Here is a 16,643-nt window from a genome sequence, read left to right as displayed (position 1 = left end):
GAGGGACAGCGCCCAGGCCCAGAGTTCAGGCCCCACGACCAGACCAAAAAAAAAGGCAAAGGTGAATAACACGCATAATTACAGGTGGCTCTGCTCTCCTTTTCTTTAATCTTTGAGTGGCTCAATTGTAGTTAAAAAGCAAAGCTAATTAGAGCCTGAAGCTTCCTTTTTTAAAAAAAAAAATCAATTCCCTAAGCTTAGACCAAAGCCTATCTTTTTTTTTTTTCCCCAGTCCTAGGGCTTGAACTCAAGGCTTGGGCACTGTCCCTGAGCTTCTTTTGCTCAAAGCTAGCACTCTACCACTTGAGCCACAGAGCCACTTCCAGCCTTTTCTATTTAAGTGGTACTAAGGAATTGAACCCAAGGCTTCATGCATGCTAGGCAAGCACTCTACCACTAAGCTACATTCCCAGCCCATAAGAGCCTGTCTTAAATGAGGCTTTTAGCATTTGTGACTGGGAGCATGAATGGGGGTGGGAAGGTGGAGAAAGGAGAGCATTGTGTTCACAGAGGTCATTACTTTGTGTGTCAACCCAAAAGCAGGTGCAGGATCTCAGCTCGGCATCATACTGAATTCAGAGGCAGTGGCCAAGTGACCCGAGCTGTTAGTAGGGCGAGGCACCAGCAGACCTTTGACACGAAAGGATCAAGGACAGCACCTGTGGGAGGCAGTGTACAGTAGGACTGCATCTCCTCCTGCTTTTCAGAGTCTGCTTTCCAACTGCAGTATGTGATCTTAAGACTTCTTTATATGGTGTGTGTCTGTGTGTGTGTGTGTGTGTGTCCAACTTGTACACGTGCAGGGCCTGTGTCTTGTCCCTTAGCTTTTTGCTCAAGGCTAGTGCTCTACCACTTAAGCCACTTTTGGCATTTTGGTGATTATCTGGAGATAAGTCTCACAATTTCTGGCCTGGGCTGGCTTCAAACTAAGATCTCAGCCTCCTGAGTAGCTAGGATTACAGGTGTAAACAACTGGAAATTTCTTTGTATTTCTTTTTATCTTTTTTTTCCTTTTTTTTTTTTTTTTTGGCTGGTCATGGGGCTTACACTCTGGGCCTGGGTGCTGTCCCTGAGTTCTTCAGCTCAAGGCTAGTGCTCTACTACTTTGAGCCACAGAATCACTTCTGGTTTTTGAGTGGTTAATTGGAGATAAGAGTGTCATGGACTTTCCTGCCCAGGCTGGCTTTGAGCCAGGATCCTTAAATCTTAGCCTCCTGAGTAGCTAGGATGACAGGCATGAACCACCAGCATCCAGCCTTTTTTTTTTTTTTTTTATCTTTTATAAGTGAAAAGCCTTTCTCTTTGTGGACAAGGCCACTTATGAATACTTCCTGGGTAAAAAATGGTGTATCCCACATGAGTCCACATCAATGCCTATGACAGAAACTTCTGAGTGTCTGGAACTGATTTTCTAGATGCTCCTTTCAAAATCTCTAAATATGGTCCAGAAAATTGCTGAGGTCATGAAACTTAGACTAAGAGCTAGGAAAACATTAGAAATTGGGTCCAAGGTAGAAGAAGGTAAATAGAATGAATCTGGCAACCTTAAACCAAACTTGTCACAGAGCCACACTTAAAGATCACATAGTAAAGGTAATGCAGGTGACTAATGCTAATATCCTACATGGTAATAAACCATATGCTAATAGCCCATATGCTAATATCAGTAGCTGAGCCATCCTGCTGTAGTTTATATCCAGCCTGGAACTGCTGCAAGGTGGGAGAACCTTTAAGAGGTGGGTTGAGATCAGAGGATCTCACTGTGAAGCCAGCCTGGGCAGACGAATCCAAGAGACTCATTTAACCAACAAAAAGTTGGAAGTGGGGCTGTGGCTCAAGTGATAGAGCACCAATCTTGAGCAAGAAAGCTAACGCACGGACAGCATGTTTGGGTCTTGGGTGAGTTCAAGCCCCAGAACTGGTGCAAAAAAAAAAATTAATAAAATGCTTAGATCTGAAGTGTAACCTTCTGACAATTCTCTCTCCACACCAGCGTTTCAATTGCTCAACCACTGTGGGTCACATAGGCTTAAAAGGCTCTAGCTGCCAGGTGTGGGTGGCTCATGCCTGTAATCCTAACTACTCAGGAGGCTGAGATCTGATGATCATGGTTCAAAGCCAGCCCAGGCAGGGAAGTCTATGACACTCTGAACTCCAATAAGCCATTCAGAAAACCAGAAGCGGCGCCTGTGGCTCAAGAGGTAGAGTGCTAGCCATGAGCTGAAGAGCTGAGGGACAGCGCCCAGGCCCAGAGTTCAAGCCTCATGCATGTCACGATTGTGTCTCCATTCACCACACTCTCCCGAATCCACATTCTTTTCAAAACCGTGCTGTGAGTAGTGGAAGCCACAGAGAAAACAGAAACATCTTCCCAGAGCATCTATTTGACTCAAAAGTTAGGGGAAAATATTCCTTATAGTAAAATAAACATGCATGTATTGTGGAACTGAATGTAAAATTCATGTTAAAAATAGAACTTGCAACTTCAAAGCAAGATTCCGGGCGGGGAGGAAGGCTGCTGGCCAGGGTTACACATCCCAACTCCTCTGGTCAGTGGAGGGGTGGGAAAGTTGGAGAATGGTCCATTTAGGGTTAAGGTTGCTACTTATCCAGCCATTTCCCCACAATCCCACAGCACAAAAGATCCTGGGTGGCCACCTCCAGAGCAGCTTGCCCACAGGAGCGTCAGCTCGAAGCTTGCACACACAGGGTCAACCCAGAGTCGACTGTGGCCTCACTAGTGAGCTGGTCTTACCATCTAGTCCAGACCCCAAGAGCCCCAGGACACAGTCCTTGCCGGGACTAGAGGAAGAAGGAAATGGCCTGGATAACATCTGACTGGCATCTCTGCTACCTGAAGCCCCGTCCCACATCAGAACAGGCTGATAAAGAGCAACCCTTGGGCCAAGTCCTGGTGGCTCACACCTGTAATCCTAGCTACTCAGGAGCTTGAGAAGCCAGCCCAGGCAGGAAAGTTAGTGAGACTCGTATCTTCAGTTTACCACCAGAAAACCAGAAGTGGCAGCTCAAAGTGGTGGAATGCTAGCCTTGAGCAAAAGAAGCTCAGGGACAGCGCCCAGGTCCACAGCCCCAGGACTGGCAAAAAGTAAATAAATTCTGCACTCTACCATCTGAACCACACTTCCAATCTAGTTTTTTGCTGTTTATTTTGGAGATGGAGTGTCATGGCCTTTTTCCTATCCTGTCTTTTCTTCCAGGTCTCAGAACCCTGGGATTACAAGCATGAACCACCAATGCCTGGCTTGCCTAATGGTCTAACGTTTGCTTTCTTCTCTCTCTCTCTCTCTCTCTCTCTCTATATATATATATATATATTAAAGATACTGTACAGAGGGGTTACAGTTACATGAAAACATAAATTGCCTTTTATTTTATTTTTTTATTGGTAGCAGGGCCTGAACTCTGGGCCTGGGCGCTGTCCCTCAGCTCTTCAGCTTAAGGCTAGCACTCTACTACGTGATCAACAGCACCACTTCCGGCCTTTTCTGCTTATGTGGTACTGAGGAATCGAACCTAGGGCCTCATGCATGCAAGGCAAGCGCTCTACCACTGAGCCACTTTCCCAGCCCTTTCTTTTCTTTTTTGTTCTTTTTGTTGCTGTTGTTGGGAGATTGGGACTCAAACTTGTTATCTGATGCTTTGCTCATTGGTTGATTCTTTACCAACTGAGCCAAGCCTCCATTTCCACCACCACCACCACTTTTTTTTTGTCATCATGGGGCTTGAACTCAGAGCCTGGGCAGTGTCCCTGAGCTCTTCAGCTCAAGGCAAGCACTCTACCACTTGAGCTATAATGTCACGTCACTTTCAGTCTTCTGGTGGTTTATTGGAGATAAGAGTTTCATGGCTGAAGGATTGACCCCCACCCCCCCTATTATCCCAGGCCCATACAGATGCCAGGCAAAATCCCAGGTATGAGTGAACTTGTTTAAAGTGCAGGCAGGGCAATCTACCTGAGCCCAGCTGTAAACATCCCATTGTGGGCCCAACTGAAAGGCCCCCACCTTCCACAACCTCCAAACGCATAGGAAGGTCTATGCCCCTCACTGTCCCTCAATAAACAGTCCTCCCCTGTTGATGATTGAGTCTGACCTAGTCCTTTTCCATTCTCCTCCATTTTCCTAACTATGGCCTTTCCTGCCTAGGCTGGCTTTGAACCACGACCCTCAGATCTCAGCCTCCAGAGTAGCTAGGATTATAGGTATGAGCCACTGGCGCCCAGCTTCACCACCCTTTTTTTAAGCGACAGTGTCTTGCTACATAACTCAGGCTGGCATCAAGTTTGTGATCTTCCTTCCTCAGCTTCCTGGATGCCAGGATTATAGGCATGCACTATTCACCCCTGTGGTGATCCTACTCAAGGCCTAGTGCTTGTTCAGCAGGAGCTTTACTGTGGAAGTATATCTCCAGCACTGCTTCTTTGCTGCTTATTTTGAAGATGGAGTCTCAGAACTTTCTGCCTGGGCTGACCTTGAACCTTGATCTTCCAGATCAGCCCCTTAAGTGACTAGGATTACACCACGAGTGCCTGAAGTCATTCATTTTCTTCAAAACAAGAAAACATGAAGCAATGCATGCCCCAGGCCACGGCTACTCATTCTATTTGCTGTACTTGATGGAAAACAGACTGAATTTCATCACTGGTTTCCAAATGACCACAGATGAGTTGTGCTGATTAAATATCTGTCATATCACACAACAGGGCAGACTCACGTCACCGGTATTGGCTCCTGATTCAAAGGTTTCAATGCTCTTCTTATTTTTTAGCATGAAACGTGTGTGTGTGTGTGTGTGTGTGTGTGTGTGCGCGTGCGCATGCACGCGCACATGCACTAGCACAGGGGCTTCAACTCAGGGCCTAGCATTCTTGCCTAACTTTTTCACTCAATGCTAGCACTCTGCCACTTGAGCCTCACACACACAGCTCCACTTCCAACATTTTTGCTGGTTAATTGAAGAATCTCACAAACTTTCCTAGCAGGTCTGGCTTCACACCCTGATCCTCAGCTCACGGCTTGCTGAGTAGCTGGGATTACAGGTGTGAGCCACCAGCACCTGGCTGCAACCAACGTGTATAATGCAAGTTTGTTAGGCAGACAGGGGAAATGGGGGTGGAGGTGGTGGGGTGTTCTTCCCTTCCGAAGAGAGTTTCCATGAAGTAGTTTGAGACCAGTGTCCTGGCTTTGTGAACTTCCTTCTCAACAGCAGGTCAGCAGTGAAGAGGAAAAGCGCATCAAGGGCCCCGCCTACTGGATTGGTCAGCAGCCATTTGCGGCTCTGAGGGCAAAGCACTTGAGTTAAAGGCAAGCCTGCTTGACTCCCAACGGCAGCCAGAGGGCAGGAGCGGGAGCATGGTGGAAAAGGCTGTGACTTGCCTGTCCAGCTGGCTTTGAATTGCCATCCTCAGAGCTCAGCCTCCTGAGTAGCTAGGATTAAAGGCCACCAGGGTCCCCCCCCCCCCCCAGCACCCGCGCGTGCATGCATGAGAAATCTTCATCCTCCATGTCCCAGACACGGGGGCTGCACACAGCAGAAAATGCCCAGTCTTGGAGGACTGACCCTTTCAGGCCTTGGCGCCCCCCAGGCCCTCTGCGAGGGGCCCCCACCCCATTATAGATAGGGTCACTTGCCTTTTCCAGGGTGGCATCCACACAAATCCAGCCAAGGACACATTTGGACAGGAAGAATTTGCCAGAAACCTCCTAGGATCAGCTACCTCCAGGGCAGAAAAGCAATTTTTTTTTTTTTTTTTGCCGGTCATGGGGCTTGAACTCTGGGCCTGGGCACTGTCCCTCAGCTCTTCAGCTCAAGGCTAGTGCTCTACCACTGAAGCCACAGCACCACTTGCAGCTTTTTCTGCTTATGTGGTGCTGAGGAATCGAGCCCTGAGCCTCAGGCATGCAAGGCAAGCGCTCTACCACTGAGGCACCTACCCAGCCCAGAAAAGCAAATTCTTACACATACAATTCCTTTGACTTAAGGGTAAGCTATTTGAACAGCACCTTGTAAACTTACATTAAAATAATGATAATTGTTTAGCACTGGTAGCTCACGCCTGTAATCCTAGCCATTCAGAAGGCTGAAATCTGGGGCCTGTCTTTCAAAGACTTTGTGGGCAGGAAAGTCCATGAGACTCTTATCTCGAATTAACCACCAAAAAGTCAAAAGTTGACCTGTGGCTCAACTGAGACAGTGCCAGTTTCAAGTGAAAAAGCTAATGGACAGTGCCCTGGCACAGAGTTCAAGTCCGAGTATTGGCACACAAACAAAATCAATAATAACAAGAAATATCAACTAAGTATGGACAGTGTGTGCTAGGTGAGGTTCATCATCTTAGTTGTCTCATTGAAGTCCTAAGACAAACCTAGGAACACGTCTCCTCGGCCTCATTTTACAGACAAGGGAACAGAGGATCAGAGAAGTTAAGTAACCTTCTAGAAGTTATACAGCTGGGGAGTGGTGAGCTTTAGTTAGAATCTGATTCTATCAAGTCAGAGTCTGAAGGTGTTTTTTTTTTTTTTTTGGTCAGTTGTGGGGCCTGAACTCTGGGCCTGGGCGCTGTCCCTTAGCTCTTCAGCTCAAGGCGAGTGCTCTACCACTTGAGCCACAGCAACACTTCCAACTCTTTCTACGTATGTGGTGCTGAGGAATTGAATCCAGGGCCTCATACATGCAAGGCAAGCACTTACCAATGATCCACCTTCCCAGCCCGAGTCTGAGGGTTTGGCTTTTCAACTTCCTTAGCAGTAAAAGAAATACATTTTCAAATGATCACCTTTTAGAAAACCATTAGCAAAACATTTCCTTCAATTTTTTTCCTGATGGTTGGCAGGGTGTTGCAAACTATTACATATCACCAAGACAAACGGGTCCGGCCTTTCTCAAACACAATTCAGCTCCAAAAGCCATAAACACATTTGATGTTTTTTATGCAATCGTTTCTGAATATGCGAAAGTCCACGTGTGTAAAGACATCAGTTACAGGACGTGGGGAGGGGAGGCATGGTGGCCGTGGTGGGGCATGGCTGCGGGTGTCTGAAAGCCACACTCATGTCCCTGATGGAGGCGGCTTTAGAAAGTGACAGCATTCCTGTGTCCTGTGCTGCAACACCACCACTGGGCGGAATGGGCTGGCTAGCAATGAAGCAAGATGGAAACAGCCAACACGATGTGGAAAAGAGATACAAAACAACAAACAACCCTACTAAAGCCAGGTGCTGCTGGCTCACGCCTGTAACCCTAGCTACGCAGGAGGCTGAGACTTGAGGATCACAGTTCAAAGCCAGCTCAGGCAGGAAAGTCTGTGAGATTCTTATCTCCAATAAACTACTCAGAAAAAGCTGTAAGTGGCGCTGTGGCTCCATGGTAGAGAGCTAGCCTTGAGCAAAAGAAGCTCAGGAGGCTGAGATCCACAGAATGAAGGTTCAAGGCCAGCTCAGGCAGAGAAGTTGGAGAGACTTCATCTCAAAATAACTAGCAAAAAGCTGGGCTAGTGATGTGGCTCAAGTGGCAGAGCAACAATTGAGTAAGTTGGGAGCTATGAGTTCAAATTCATGTACCAGCCAAAGAAACAGAAGAGGTCCCACTTTTCATAAGCAATGGTGGGTGGTAAGAACCTGTCATTCTAGCAGCTCAGATGCCTGGAACAGGAACACTTGCCTGCTTGCACAGCATAGTGAAATTTATCTCTAAAATAAAATAATAACTAAATCTAAATGCATGACATTGAATATTGGTGGCTCACACTTGTAATCCTAGCTACTGAGGAGGCTGAGATCTGAGGATCAAGGTTTGAAGTCAGCCTGAGCAGCAACATTTGTGAGATTCTTATCTCCAATGAACCAGGAAAAAAACAAAGCCAAAGGTGGAGCTGTGGCTCAAGTGGTAGAGTGCTATCCTTGAGTAAAAAGAGCTAAGCAAGAGTGTGAGGCACTGCGTTCAAGCCCCAGTACTGGCATAAATAATAGGTAAATAAGCATCACATAACAAAATCCACCAGAGATCACATCTATGCAGTAGCGGCTTGTGTTGACCTAGCAGACCACACACTGGTGTCTGCCTCTCCCCCAGCTCCAGTGCACATTCAAGTGCCCCTGCAGGCGGGCACTTCACAACAATGTAAGAAATGGCAACACTTCGCACCTAGGCCATTGCTATTCCAAGATCGCAGCTGGAGCCTTGGGCTCCAAAGGGTTAAGCAATCCTCCCAAGTCACTCGCAGATTTTAAAAAAAATCAGCTGACAAAAGCCCAGAACTGACTGGGAGGAAGGTCTTCTGCTGCCGTGTGGCAATCCTTCTGTGACCCCTGTCCCGCCCCGCCCCCGCCCCCCTCCCGACACCCAGAAACGCACGGCATGGGCCTCTGCACTTGCTTCCCTATTCTCAAGAAAGCACTTCTGGCTTTCACAGCAGAAAAGAGAGAAAAGAAAAGAGAAACGGAAAGAAAAGCAAATCCTTATCTGATCCTCTCCTGGGAGAGACAAGAGAGCGGCCCTGCACCCCTGGACTCCTCAGCCTAGACCCCTTCTAGCCAGCAGTCACATCCCACAAAAACTTTGGGTTCAGGGCTGGGAAGGTGGCTCAGTGGTAGAGTGCTTGCCTAGCATGCATGAGGCCCTGGGTTTGATTCCTCAGAACCACATACACAGAAAAATCTAGAAGTGGTGCTGTGGCTCAAAGTTGGCTGCAAAGAAAGAAGAGGGAGGTTTCTTCTTGTTCTTTTCCCCCCCTTCTTGTGCTGTGTTGTTTTTCTTTTTTTTCCACCTTGAAACTGGCAGCATTTCTGATATGATGGCTGGGGATTTCCACCTACTTGTTAATATATCATATCACTCGTGTGTGTGTGTGTGTGTGTGTGTGTGTGTGTGTGTGTGTGTGTGTTCTGGGGCTTGAACTCAGGGCCTGGGTACTATCCCTTAGCTTTTTTTTTTTTTTTTTTTGCTCAAGGCTGGCACTTAACCAACTTAAGCCTCACCACTTCTAGCTCTTTATGGATGGTGAATTGGAGGTTAAGAGTCTCATGAACTTTCCTGCCCAAGATGCCTTTGAACTGTGATTCTCAATCCTGGCAGATAGCAGCCCTCTAAGTAGGTAGGTTCCCCCCCCCCCCCCACATCTCCCTTGCTCTCATGGCTTTTTCTAAAGCCCCCACACTAAGCAAACATTTGCTAGGCTGCGCCCAACCATCAGCCCGCAGAAGCAGCTGCCCTGGGAAGGGGGAAGTGGCTCTCCAAACAAAATAGCTTTGAAAAATAATCACCCAAGAGAGATTGTTTCTTAAGGTGCACAGTCACTTCTGCCTTTAACTACAATTGAAAAAAGCCAATGTGAAGACGGAAACCAGCCCTTACACACACACACACACACATACACACACACACACACACACCACTCCCACCCTGGTAGCTTTATTTGTGCATGGGTGTCCTGTGAACCCTGGGAGGTTGGCTGGACTACTCTTCCCCCCCCCCCCCAAAAAAAAAAAAAAACTGTGCCCAAGCCTCAGGAGTTAAAGGGTGTGGCTTCTCGGCCAGGTGCACCAGCCTGGCTGCGGAGAGGATGGCCGGGTTCAAGACCCGCTGGTCTCTCTTAGAAAAGCCTGCACCCATCAAAGATGCGCCGCTGCTCCATGAGTGAACCAGGGGAGCCAGCGGACCCCGGGAGTGGGCTGCTCAGATCCCCCCTCCCCGACTTTTTCCAACTCCTCCCCTCTGGGGTAGAAAGCGCTGCTCAGGACGCACCCCCCCCCCCCCCCCCATCCACGGAAGGTCGCCCCATCCCATGGCCTTGATTCAAGGATGAGACGCCCAGGAGAAGCCTACAGGAAACCAAAAAAGTGATGGGGGGGGGGGGGGGCTCGTTCAGAATGCAGCAGGGTAGGCGTATTAAGAAAAAAAACAACACACAGATCCGGAAATGCAAAACTGGAGGCGGCTACTCCCGAAACCGGGGGCTCAGCCGCAGATCTGGGGGCCCCTGAACCCCAAGAGCAGCGGGAGAGGGCCGGGGTCGCGCGCTCACACGGGAGGGGGACCCGGAAACTCCGTCCCTACCTCCTATCCAGCCCGGTCGCTGCCGGGATGCCAGGCAGCCGTCCGGGGTGCAGCCCGGACCCTGACCCCGCGCGGGGGCGCCCCTCGCCTCGCCGGCCGAGTGCGAGGGAGCTGCAGGCGGCCCTGGGAACGCTGCCCGCGTCCTGGAGGGCATCTCGGGAGATCTACACTTCCCAGCCCCGGGATGCCCACGGCCCACCGTCAGACGCTGCAGGCGCCCGGGTCCGTGCGCGGCGCGCGCGCCCGAGCTCCATCAGCGCGCGGGGCCCCCGGGTCCGCAGCTCTCGGGCTCCGTGCGCTGCGCGGGCCCGGGTCCGGGGCGCACCCCGGGTCCGGTCACAGGGCCCGGACCCACGGGACCCTGTACTTACCTCGCACCGGGCGCAGCTGGCAGCCGGAGCCGCGCCGGCTCTGCTGTGCTCTGCGGAGGCCGGGCGCCGAGGCTGGAGGCTGGAGGCCGGGGGCGGGGCTCCGGCGCGCAGGGCGGCGGACAGCACCCCTACTTCCCACTCGGAACAGGAAAAACACCGGGTCCCCTGCGACCCCGCCCCGCCCCGTTCCCGCCACCGCACCCCGCTTGGCACAAGGCACAAGCTTTCGAGCAGATGCCCAGGCGGAGGAGGAAACGGGGACCCCGGAGAGCGAGCGGGGCCACCGCCTTACCAAAGCAGGGCAACACAACAGCTAGCGCCCCTAGGCCTAACGCAGGGGGTTCAAATCCCGCTAGCATCCCCGTCGGGACCCGCCCAGGACCTGGGTACAGTAACCAACACCAGCGACTCAGGAGGCTGAGCTGAGGATCTCCGTTCAAAGCCGATGAAACTCTTATCTCCCATGAACCTCCAGAAAACCAAAAGTGGCGCTGTGGCTCAAGTGGTAGAGCGCTCGCCTTGAGCTGCAGAGCTGAGGGACAGCGCCCAGGCCCAGAGTTCAAGCCCCACGACCGCGGGGGGGAAAACAGAAAAGAAAAACGAATCGTGGATGTGCCTTCCCGGGGGGCTGATTTTGAACTAATTTGAATTCAGATCTCAGCCTCCTGAGTAACTAGGGTGATAGGTGTGAGCCACCAGTGGCCCGGCTTAGGGCTTAGAAGTCCTTCGGAGTGGCTTGGCCAACAGATGAACCAAATTAATCTTCAGTCCCTAATCTATGGATACAAAAACTGAGGCTCTGAAGATCAAATCCCACTGAGCCCACAGAGTCAGCCGGAGGACACCTTCATCTTTCCACCCGCCATGTGTGTGTGTAATACAGGATGAATTCGCAGGCTGTGTCCACAACCAGATATGGCTGCCCCAAACCACCACAGCCTGGTGATGTCTATGAAAGGACAAAGCAAAGAGTTGGAGGATCAGGCAGAGTTCGGGATCATTCCTTGCAAGTGGAGGAAGCTGCTGGGAGGGGACCTGAGGCTGGGAGGGAGCTGGGCGGGGCCTGGCAGACTCCGCCCCTCCAGCTGTGCCAGCTGAGCTGAGCGAGGCTTGAGCTGAGGGCTTGGCACATGGTGGAGGAGAGGGGATGGGGCCCCTAAACCTGATTCCAGCAGGGGCCAGGTGAATGAGTTCAGGATGACCCAGAGATCCCACAGGAGGCCCTAGGGGAGCAGACCTCGGGGCCCAAGGCTAACTGGTGAGTTTGTGGCCTCCAGACAAGTCATCAAGCCCAGGCTATTTGGCTTCAAAGCTCAACCCGCCACCTACAAGTTGTACGTGCGCGTGTGCATGCCGGTGTGGGGTGAGCGCTTGAGCCTGGGGTTCCACCGCGGGCGCAGGATGACAATCATGTCTTTCCTGCACCGTGCTCAAGGACAGCACCTAGGCTCTGAGTTCAAGTCCTAGTACTAGAATACAAAACAAAAATCTTCTTGTAACAGGATGGTGGGGTAACTGCTGGGGGGTCTGGGGGCTGGTGGCCCCCACCCAGTGCCTGTGGGTGACCCAGGCTGTGCTACATTGACACCTCCAGCCAGCTTGTTTGCTCTGTCTTTGCTATAATTGATTCCACGAGCAATGATGGCAGGCTACAGGCTGGCCTCCCTGCTCCCAGCAGGGAAGAGACACTTTGAAGACTCAAAATAAGATACCGTGAGCTGGGAAGGTGGCTCAGTGGTAGAGTGCTTGCCTTGCATGCATGAGGCCCTAGGTTTGATTCCTCAGTACCACATAAGCAGAAAAAGCCAAAAGTAGTGCTGTGGCTCAAGTGGAGAATACTAGCCTTGAGCTGAAATGCTGAGGGACAGCGCCCAGGCCGAGTTCAAGCCCCACAACCAACAAAAAGAAAAAGAAAAACAAGATACTGTGTCAGGAGGTAGCAACCATTACAAAGGAAGGGAGGTCTAGGAGGGAGGGTTACTGGGGACGAGGGCACTGTGGCTCCTCTCCCATCTATTTTCTTTGTGTGCTAGGGCTCGAACTCAGGTCCTGGATGTTATCACTTTGCTTTTTTTTTTTTTAATCTAGGCTGGTGCTCTACCACTTGAGCCATAGTTCCACTTTGAATTGGTTAATTGGAGCGAAGCATCTCATGCATGTTCCTGCCCCAGCTGGCTTTGAATTGCGATCCTCCTATCTCAGCCTTCTGAGTCGAAGCCACTGGGGCTTCTCTTATGTAGGGTTTGACAATCCTAGCTACCTGGCAGCAGGAAGCAGCAATAAGAGGATGGGGGTCCAAGGCTGGCCCAGGCATAGTCAGGAGGTCTTATCTGAAAGACAATCTAAGCAGAAAGGGGCTAGATGTACGGCTCAATGGCATAGCAATTGCCAGGCAAGTATGAGACTTGAGGTCAAATTAAATAAATAAATAAGTGGAGCCACAGCTCCACTTCCTGCGTTTTGCTTGTTAACTGGAGATGAAGATCTCAGATTTTTCTGTCGGGGTTGCCTTCAAAATGGGATCCTCAGATCTCAGCCTCCTGAGTAGCTAGGACCACAGGTGTGAGCCAGACTAGACAGGTCTCAACAGAAAACTTCCAAATAATTTATATGGATATATTTCCCTGAAGGAGTTGGGGTCCGCAGCGTGTGGTCTGCACACGGCGACTTCCTTCTAAGGAATGTGACAGAGGGAGCTGGAGAGGAGCAAGGAGGAGGATAACAAAAAAAAACGAAAAAGCAGAAACGTCAGCTTATCTTCCCCTGCCCAAGTCGGAGTGAATCCTCTGAACGCAGCGCACGCAGCGCCTGGGAAGAGCCATGGTCGGTCACGCTGGGTGACAGCCAGGCCCGCATCTGCATCTCTCTCTCCAATAGCCGTGAGACACGCCCCCCCCTCCAAATGAGATCCCAGGAGGAGGGTACCGATGGCATCAGAATGTCTGTCATGGGAGGCCAGGCCCTCAGCCAGTCAAGTTCCAATGCAGGTACACACAAGATGGCAGCAGCCTTGGCACATGAGCATGCACACCCAGCTTCTTCCTCCAGAACACTGTCCCCTGCCTCCACAGGGCTACACTGGCAGTCACCTGTGACATATGCCTGTCAGGTGCCCGGCTCTAGTAGATACAGCTAGGGCTAGGTCACCTGACCCAAGACAGCCAATCGGTGGCTTTTTGGGGAATGTGGCCTAGAAGCAAGGGCTGGCTGTGAATATAGCCACTCATCTACTGGCTGCTGCCCATCAAAGAGGACTAGAGAAATCAGAGAAGTTGACATGCAGAGAAGAGAGATAGACTCATGAAACAGACGCAGAGAGGAAAAGATGCAGAGGAGAAAAAGGCCATTCTAGGCCATTTTCCAACTCTTGGTCTTATTTCTTTCTTCTTTTTTGTCAGTCAGGGGGCTTGAACTCTGGGCATGGGCCCTGTCCCTCAGCAATTCAGCTCAAGGCTAGTGCTCTACCACTTGAGCCATGGCACCATTTCTGGTTTTCTGGTGGTTTATTAGAGGTAAGAGTTTCATGAATTTTCCTGCCCAGGCTGGATTTGAACTGTGATCCTCAGATCTCAGCCTCCTGAGTAGCTAGGATTACAGGCGTGAGCCACTGGCACCCAGCTGGGCATGTTATTTCTTGATTGATTGATTTTTGTGTGTGCCGGTACTGAGGCTTGAAGTGAAGCCTGGGCACTGCCCCTTAGCTTTTTCACTCGAGGCTAGTGTTCGATCACCTGAGCCACAGCTCCATTTCCAGCTTTTTGATGGTTCATTGGAGATAAGCATCTCACATACTCTCTTGATCCGGGTGGATTGGAACTGTGATCCTCAGATCTTAGCCTCCTGAGTAGCTAGGATGACAGGCATGAGCCACTGGCACCTGGCTATTTTTTTTGTATCTTTTTGAGGTCCTTTGGCATTGGATTTATGATCATACCTTTCACCCTTATATCTTGTTTTCTTCATTCCAGTAGTTTGGACACAAGCTTAGCTCCACCAGTTGAGCCACGCTTCCAGTGCTTTCTGTTTTAGTTACCACGTCTGCTTTTGCCCCTGGCTAGCCTCAAATCTAGTTCCTCCTATCTCCCTCTCTTGGGTAACTGGGATTATAGATGCAAAACACCAATCCCAGCTTGTTTTTTTCAGATAGGATCTTGTTAACTTTATCCTGAATTTGCCTCCAATTTTTATTCTCCTACATCAGCCTCCCAAGTATCTCAAAAATTACAGCTATAAGCCATTTCACCTAGCCCCATTTTTTTTTTTTTTGCCTGTTTGCAGCTTGAGCTCAGGGCCTAGATGTTATCTCTGAGCTTTGTTCAAGGCTAGCACTCTACCATTTGAATCACAGCTCCAGTCCTGACTTTATTGGTAGTTAATTGGAGATGTGAGTCTCACAGATTTTCCTGCCTGGCCTGGCTTCAAACCGTGATCCTCAGATCTCAGCCTCCTGGGTAGCTAGTATTACAAGCACGAGTCACTGGTACTGATTCCAAACTTCCCTCTATTTTATAAAGACCCAGTATCAGTGTGACCTCGTCACAAATTATTACATATTCAAAGATACTGCTTTCTTTTAAGGTCACTTTCTTAGGTCCTAAGGCAGCATTAATATTTTTGAGAGAGAAGAAGAGTAATATTTAAGCCAGTAAAAACCCTGCAATGCTAGTTACTATTCTTTGAAATAAAAAAATCTCAATTGCTGGGAAGGTGGCTCAGTGGTAGAGCACTTGCCTTGCAAGCCTGAGGCCCTGGGTTCGATTCCTCAGCATCACATAAGCAGAAAAAAGCTGGAAGTGGCGCTGTGGCTCAAGTGGTAGAGCGCTAGCCTTGAGCTGAAGAGCTGAGGGACAGCGCCCAGACCCAGAGTTCAGGCCCCACGACTGGACCGCCCCTCCCCCCCAAAAAAGAAAGAAAAATAACATAAAACATGGGCTGGGAAGGTGGCTCAGTGGTAGAGCGCTTGCCTTGCATGCATGAGGCCCTGGGTTCGATTCTTCAGCACCACATAAGCAAAAAAAAAAAAAAAAAAGCCGGAAGTGACGCTGTGGCTCAAGTGATAGAGCGCTAGCCTTGAGCTGAAGAGCTGAGGGACAGCGCCCAGACCCAGAGTTCAGGCCCTACGACCGGACCCAAAAATTAAAAAAAAAAAACTCAATTACTAGTGGCTCATGCCTGTAACCCTAACTACTTAGGAGGCTGAGATAGGAAGATTGCAGTTCAAAGACCAGCCTGTGCAGGAAAGTCTCCAATTAGCCAGTAAAAAACCAGAAGTAGGAAAGTAGCTCAAGCGGTAGAGCACCAGCTTTGAGAGAAAAATCCAGACAGTACCCCCAGGTTCAAGCCTCAGTACCATGTGTGTGTGCGCGCACACACACACACACATGCACGCATGCACACACACATACGCATGCACGCACACACACATGCACACACACGCATGCACGCACACACGCATGCACGCACACACGCACGCACACACACACACATGGACGCATGCATGCACACACACACACACACACACACATGCACGCACACACAATCTCAATGACTATAGATACTAGTGAAGGAGGAGTGTAATGTTATAAAAAAAAAAAAGAAAGAAAAAACAGTCTTTCAAACACAGGACAAGCCGGGCGCTGGTGGCTCACGCCTGTCATCCTAGCCACTCAGGAGGCTGAGATCTGAGGGTCCTCCCTAGTGAACACGGTTTCTCCTTCTCACAGTTGGGATGAAAAAAAAAAAAGATACGACCTCCAGCTTGGTGCTCAGAGACCCCAGCCCTGTGCTGTGGCCCAGGACAAAGCAGAATGTGTGCTAGGACAGGATCTTGGATCGTTGGCCATGAACCAATGCCATGACCACAAAACAGCTGCAGGCACTTAGGAAGGTCGGCCACCCAAGCCTGGCATTGCAAGCCAGCAACACCTCATCCTCCTCTTAGAGTACTGCTAGGCCAGAGCCTCGGGACCAACAAGAAACAGGGGCCAAGACAAAAACACCCGTCCAGCCAGGCCCGCTGGCTCTCACCTGTCACCCTAGCCACGCAAGAGGCTGCGACCTCAGGATCTCAGTTCAAGGCCAGCCCAGGCAGGAAAATTGGTGAGACTCTTAGTCCAATTCACCAGCAAAAAGCTGGAAGTGGTAGAGTGCCAGCACTGAGCAAAAAAGCTAAGTGAGAGCACAAGGCCCTGAGTTCAA

The 16,643-nt window shown here is 50.2% G+C and overlaps 1 protein-coding gene across 1 annotated transcript in view; it reads right to left on the bottom strand.

Moving 5' to 3' along the window:
* Pik3cd (phosphatidylinositol-4,5-bisphosphate 3-kinase catalytic subunit delta) overlaps positions 1 to 10,521 on the bottom strand; it is a 47,068-nt gene extending 36,547 nt beyond the window's left edge. The window contains exon 1 of the mRNA XM_042695767.1: positions 10,446 to 10,521. The gene's annotated coding sequence lies outside the window, so the exon portion shown is untranslated. The remainder of the gene's footprint in view (positions 1 to 10,445) is intronic.
* Between the last annotated feature and the right edge of the window lie 6,122 nt (positions 10,522 to 16,643).

This window comes from Dipodomys spectabilis, unplaced genomic scaffold (genome assembly GCF_019054845.1).
Source record: "Dipodomys spectabilis isolate Male_0828 unplaced genomic scaffold, ASM1905484v1 ptg000188l, whole genome shotgun sequence".
Taxonomy (NCBI): Eukaryota; Metazoa; Chordata; class Mammalia; order Rodentia; family Heteromyidae; genus Dipodomys; species Dipodomys spectabilis.
This window is presented reverse-complemented; position numbering and strand designations above follow the sequence as displayed.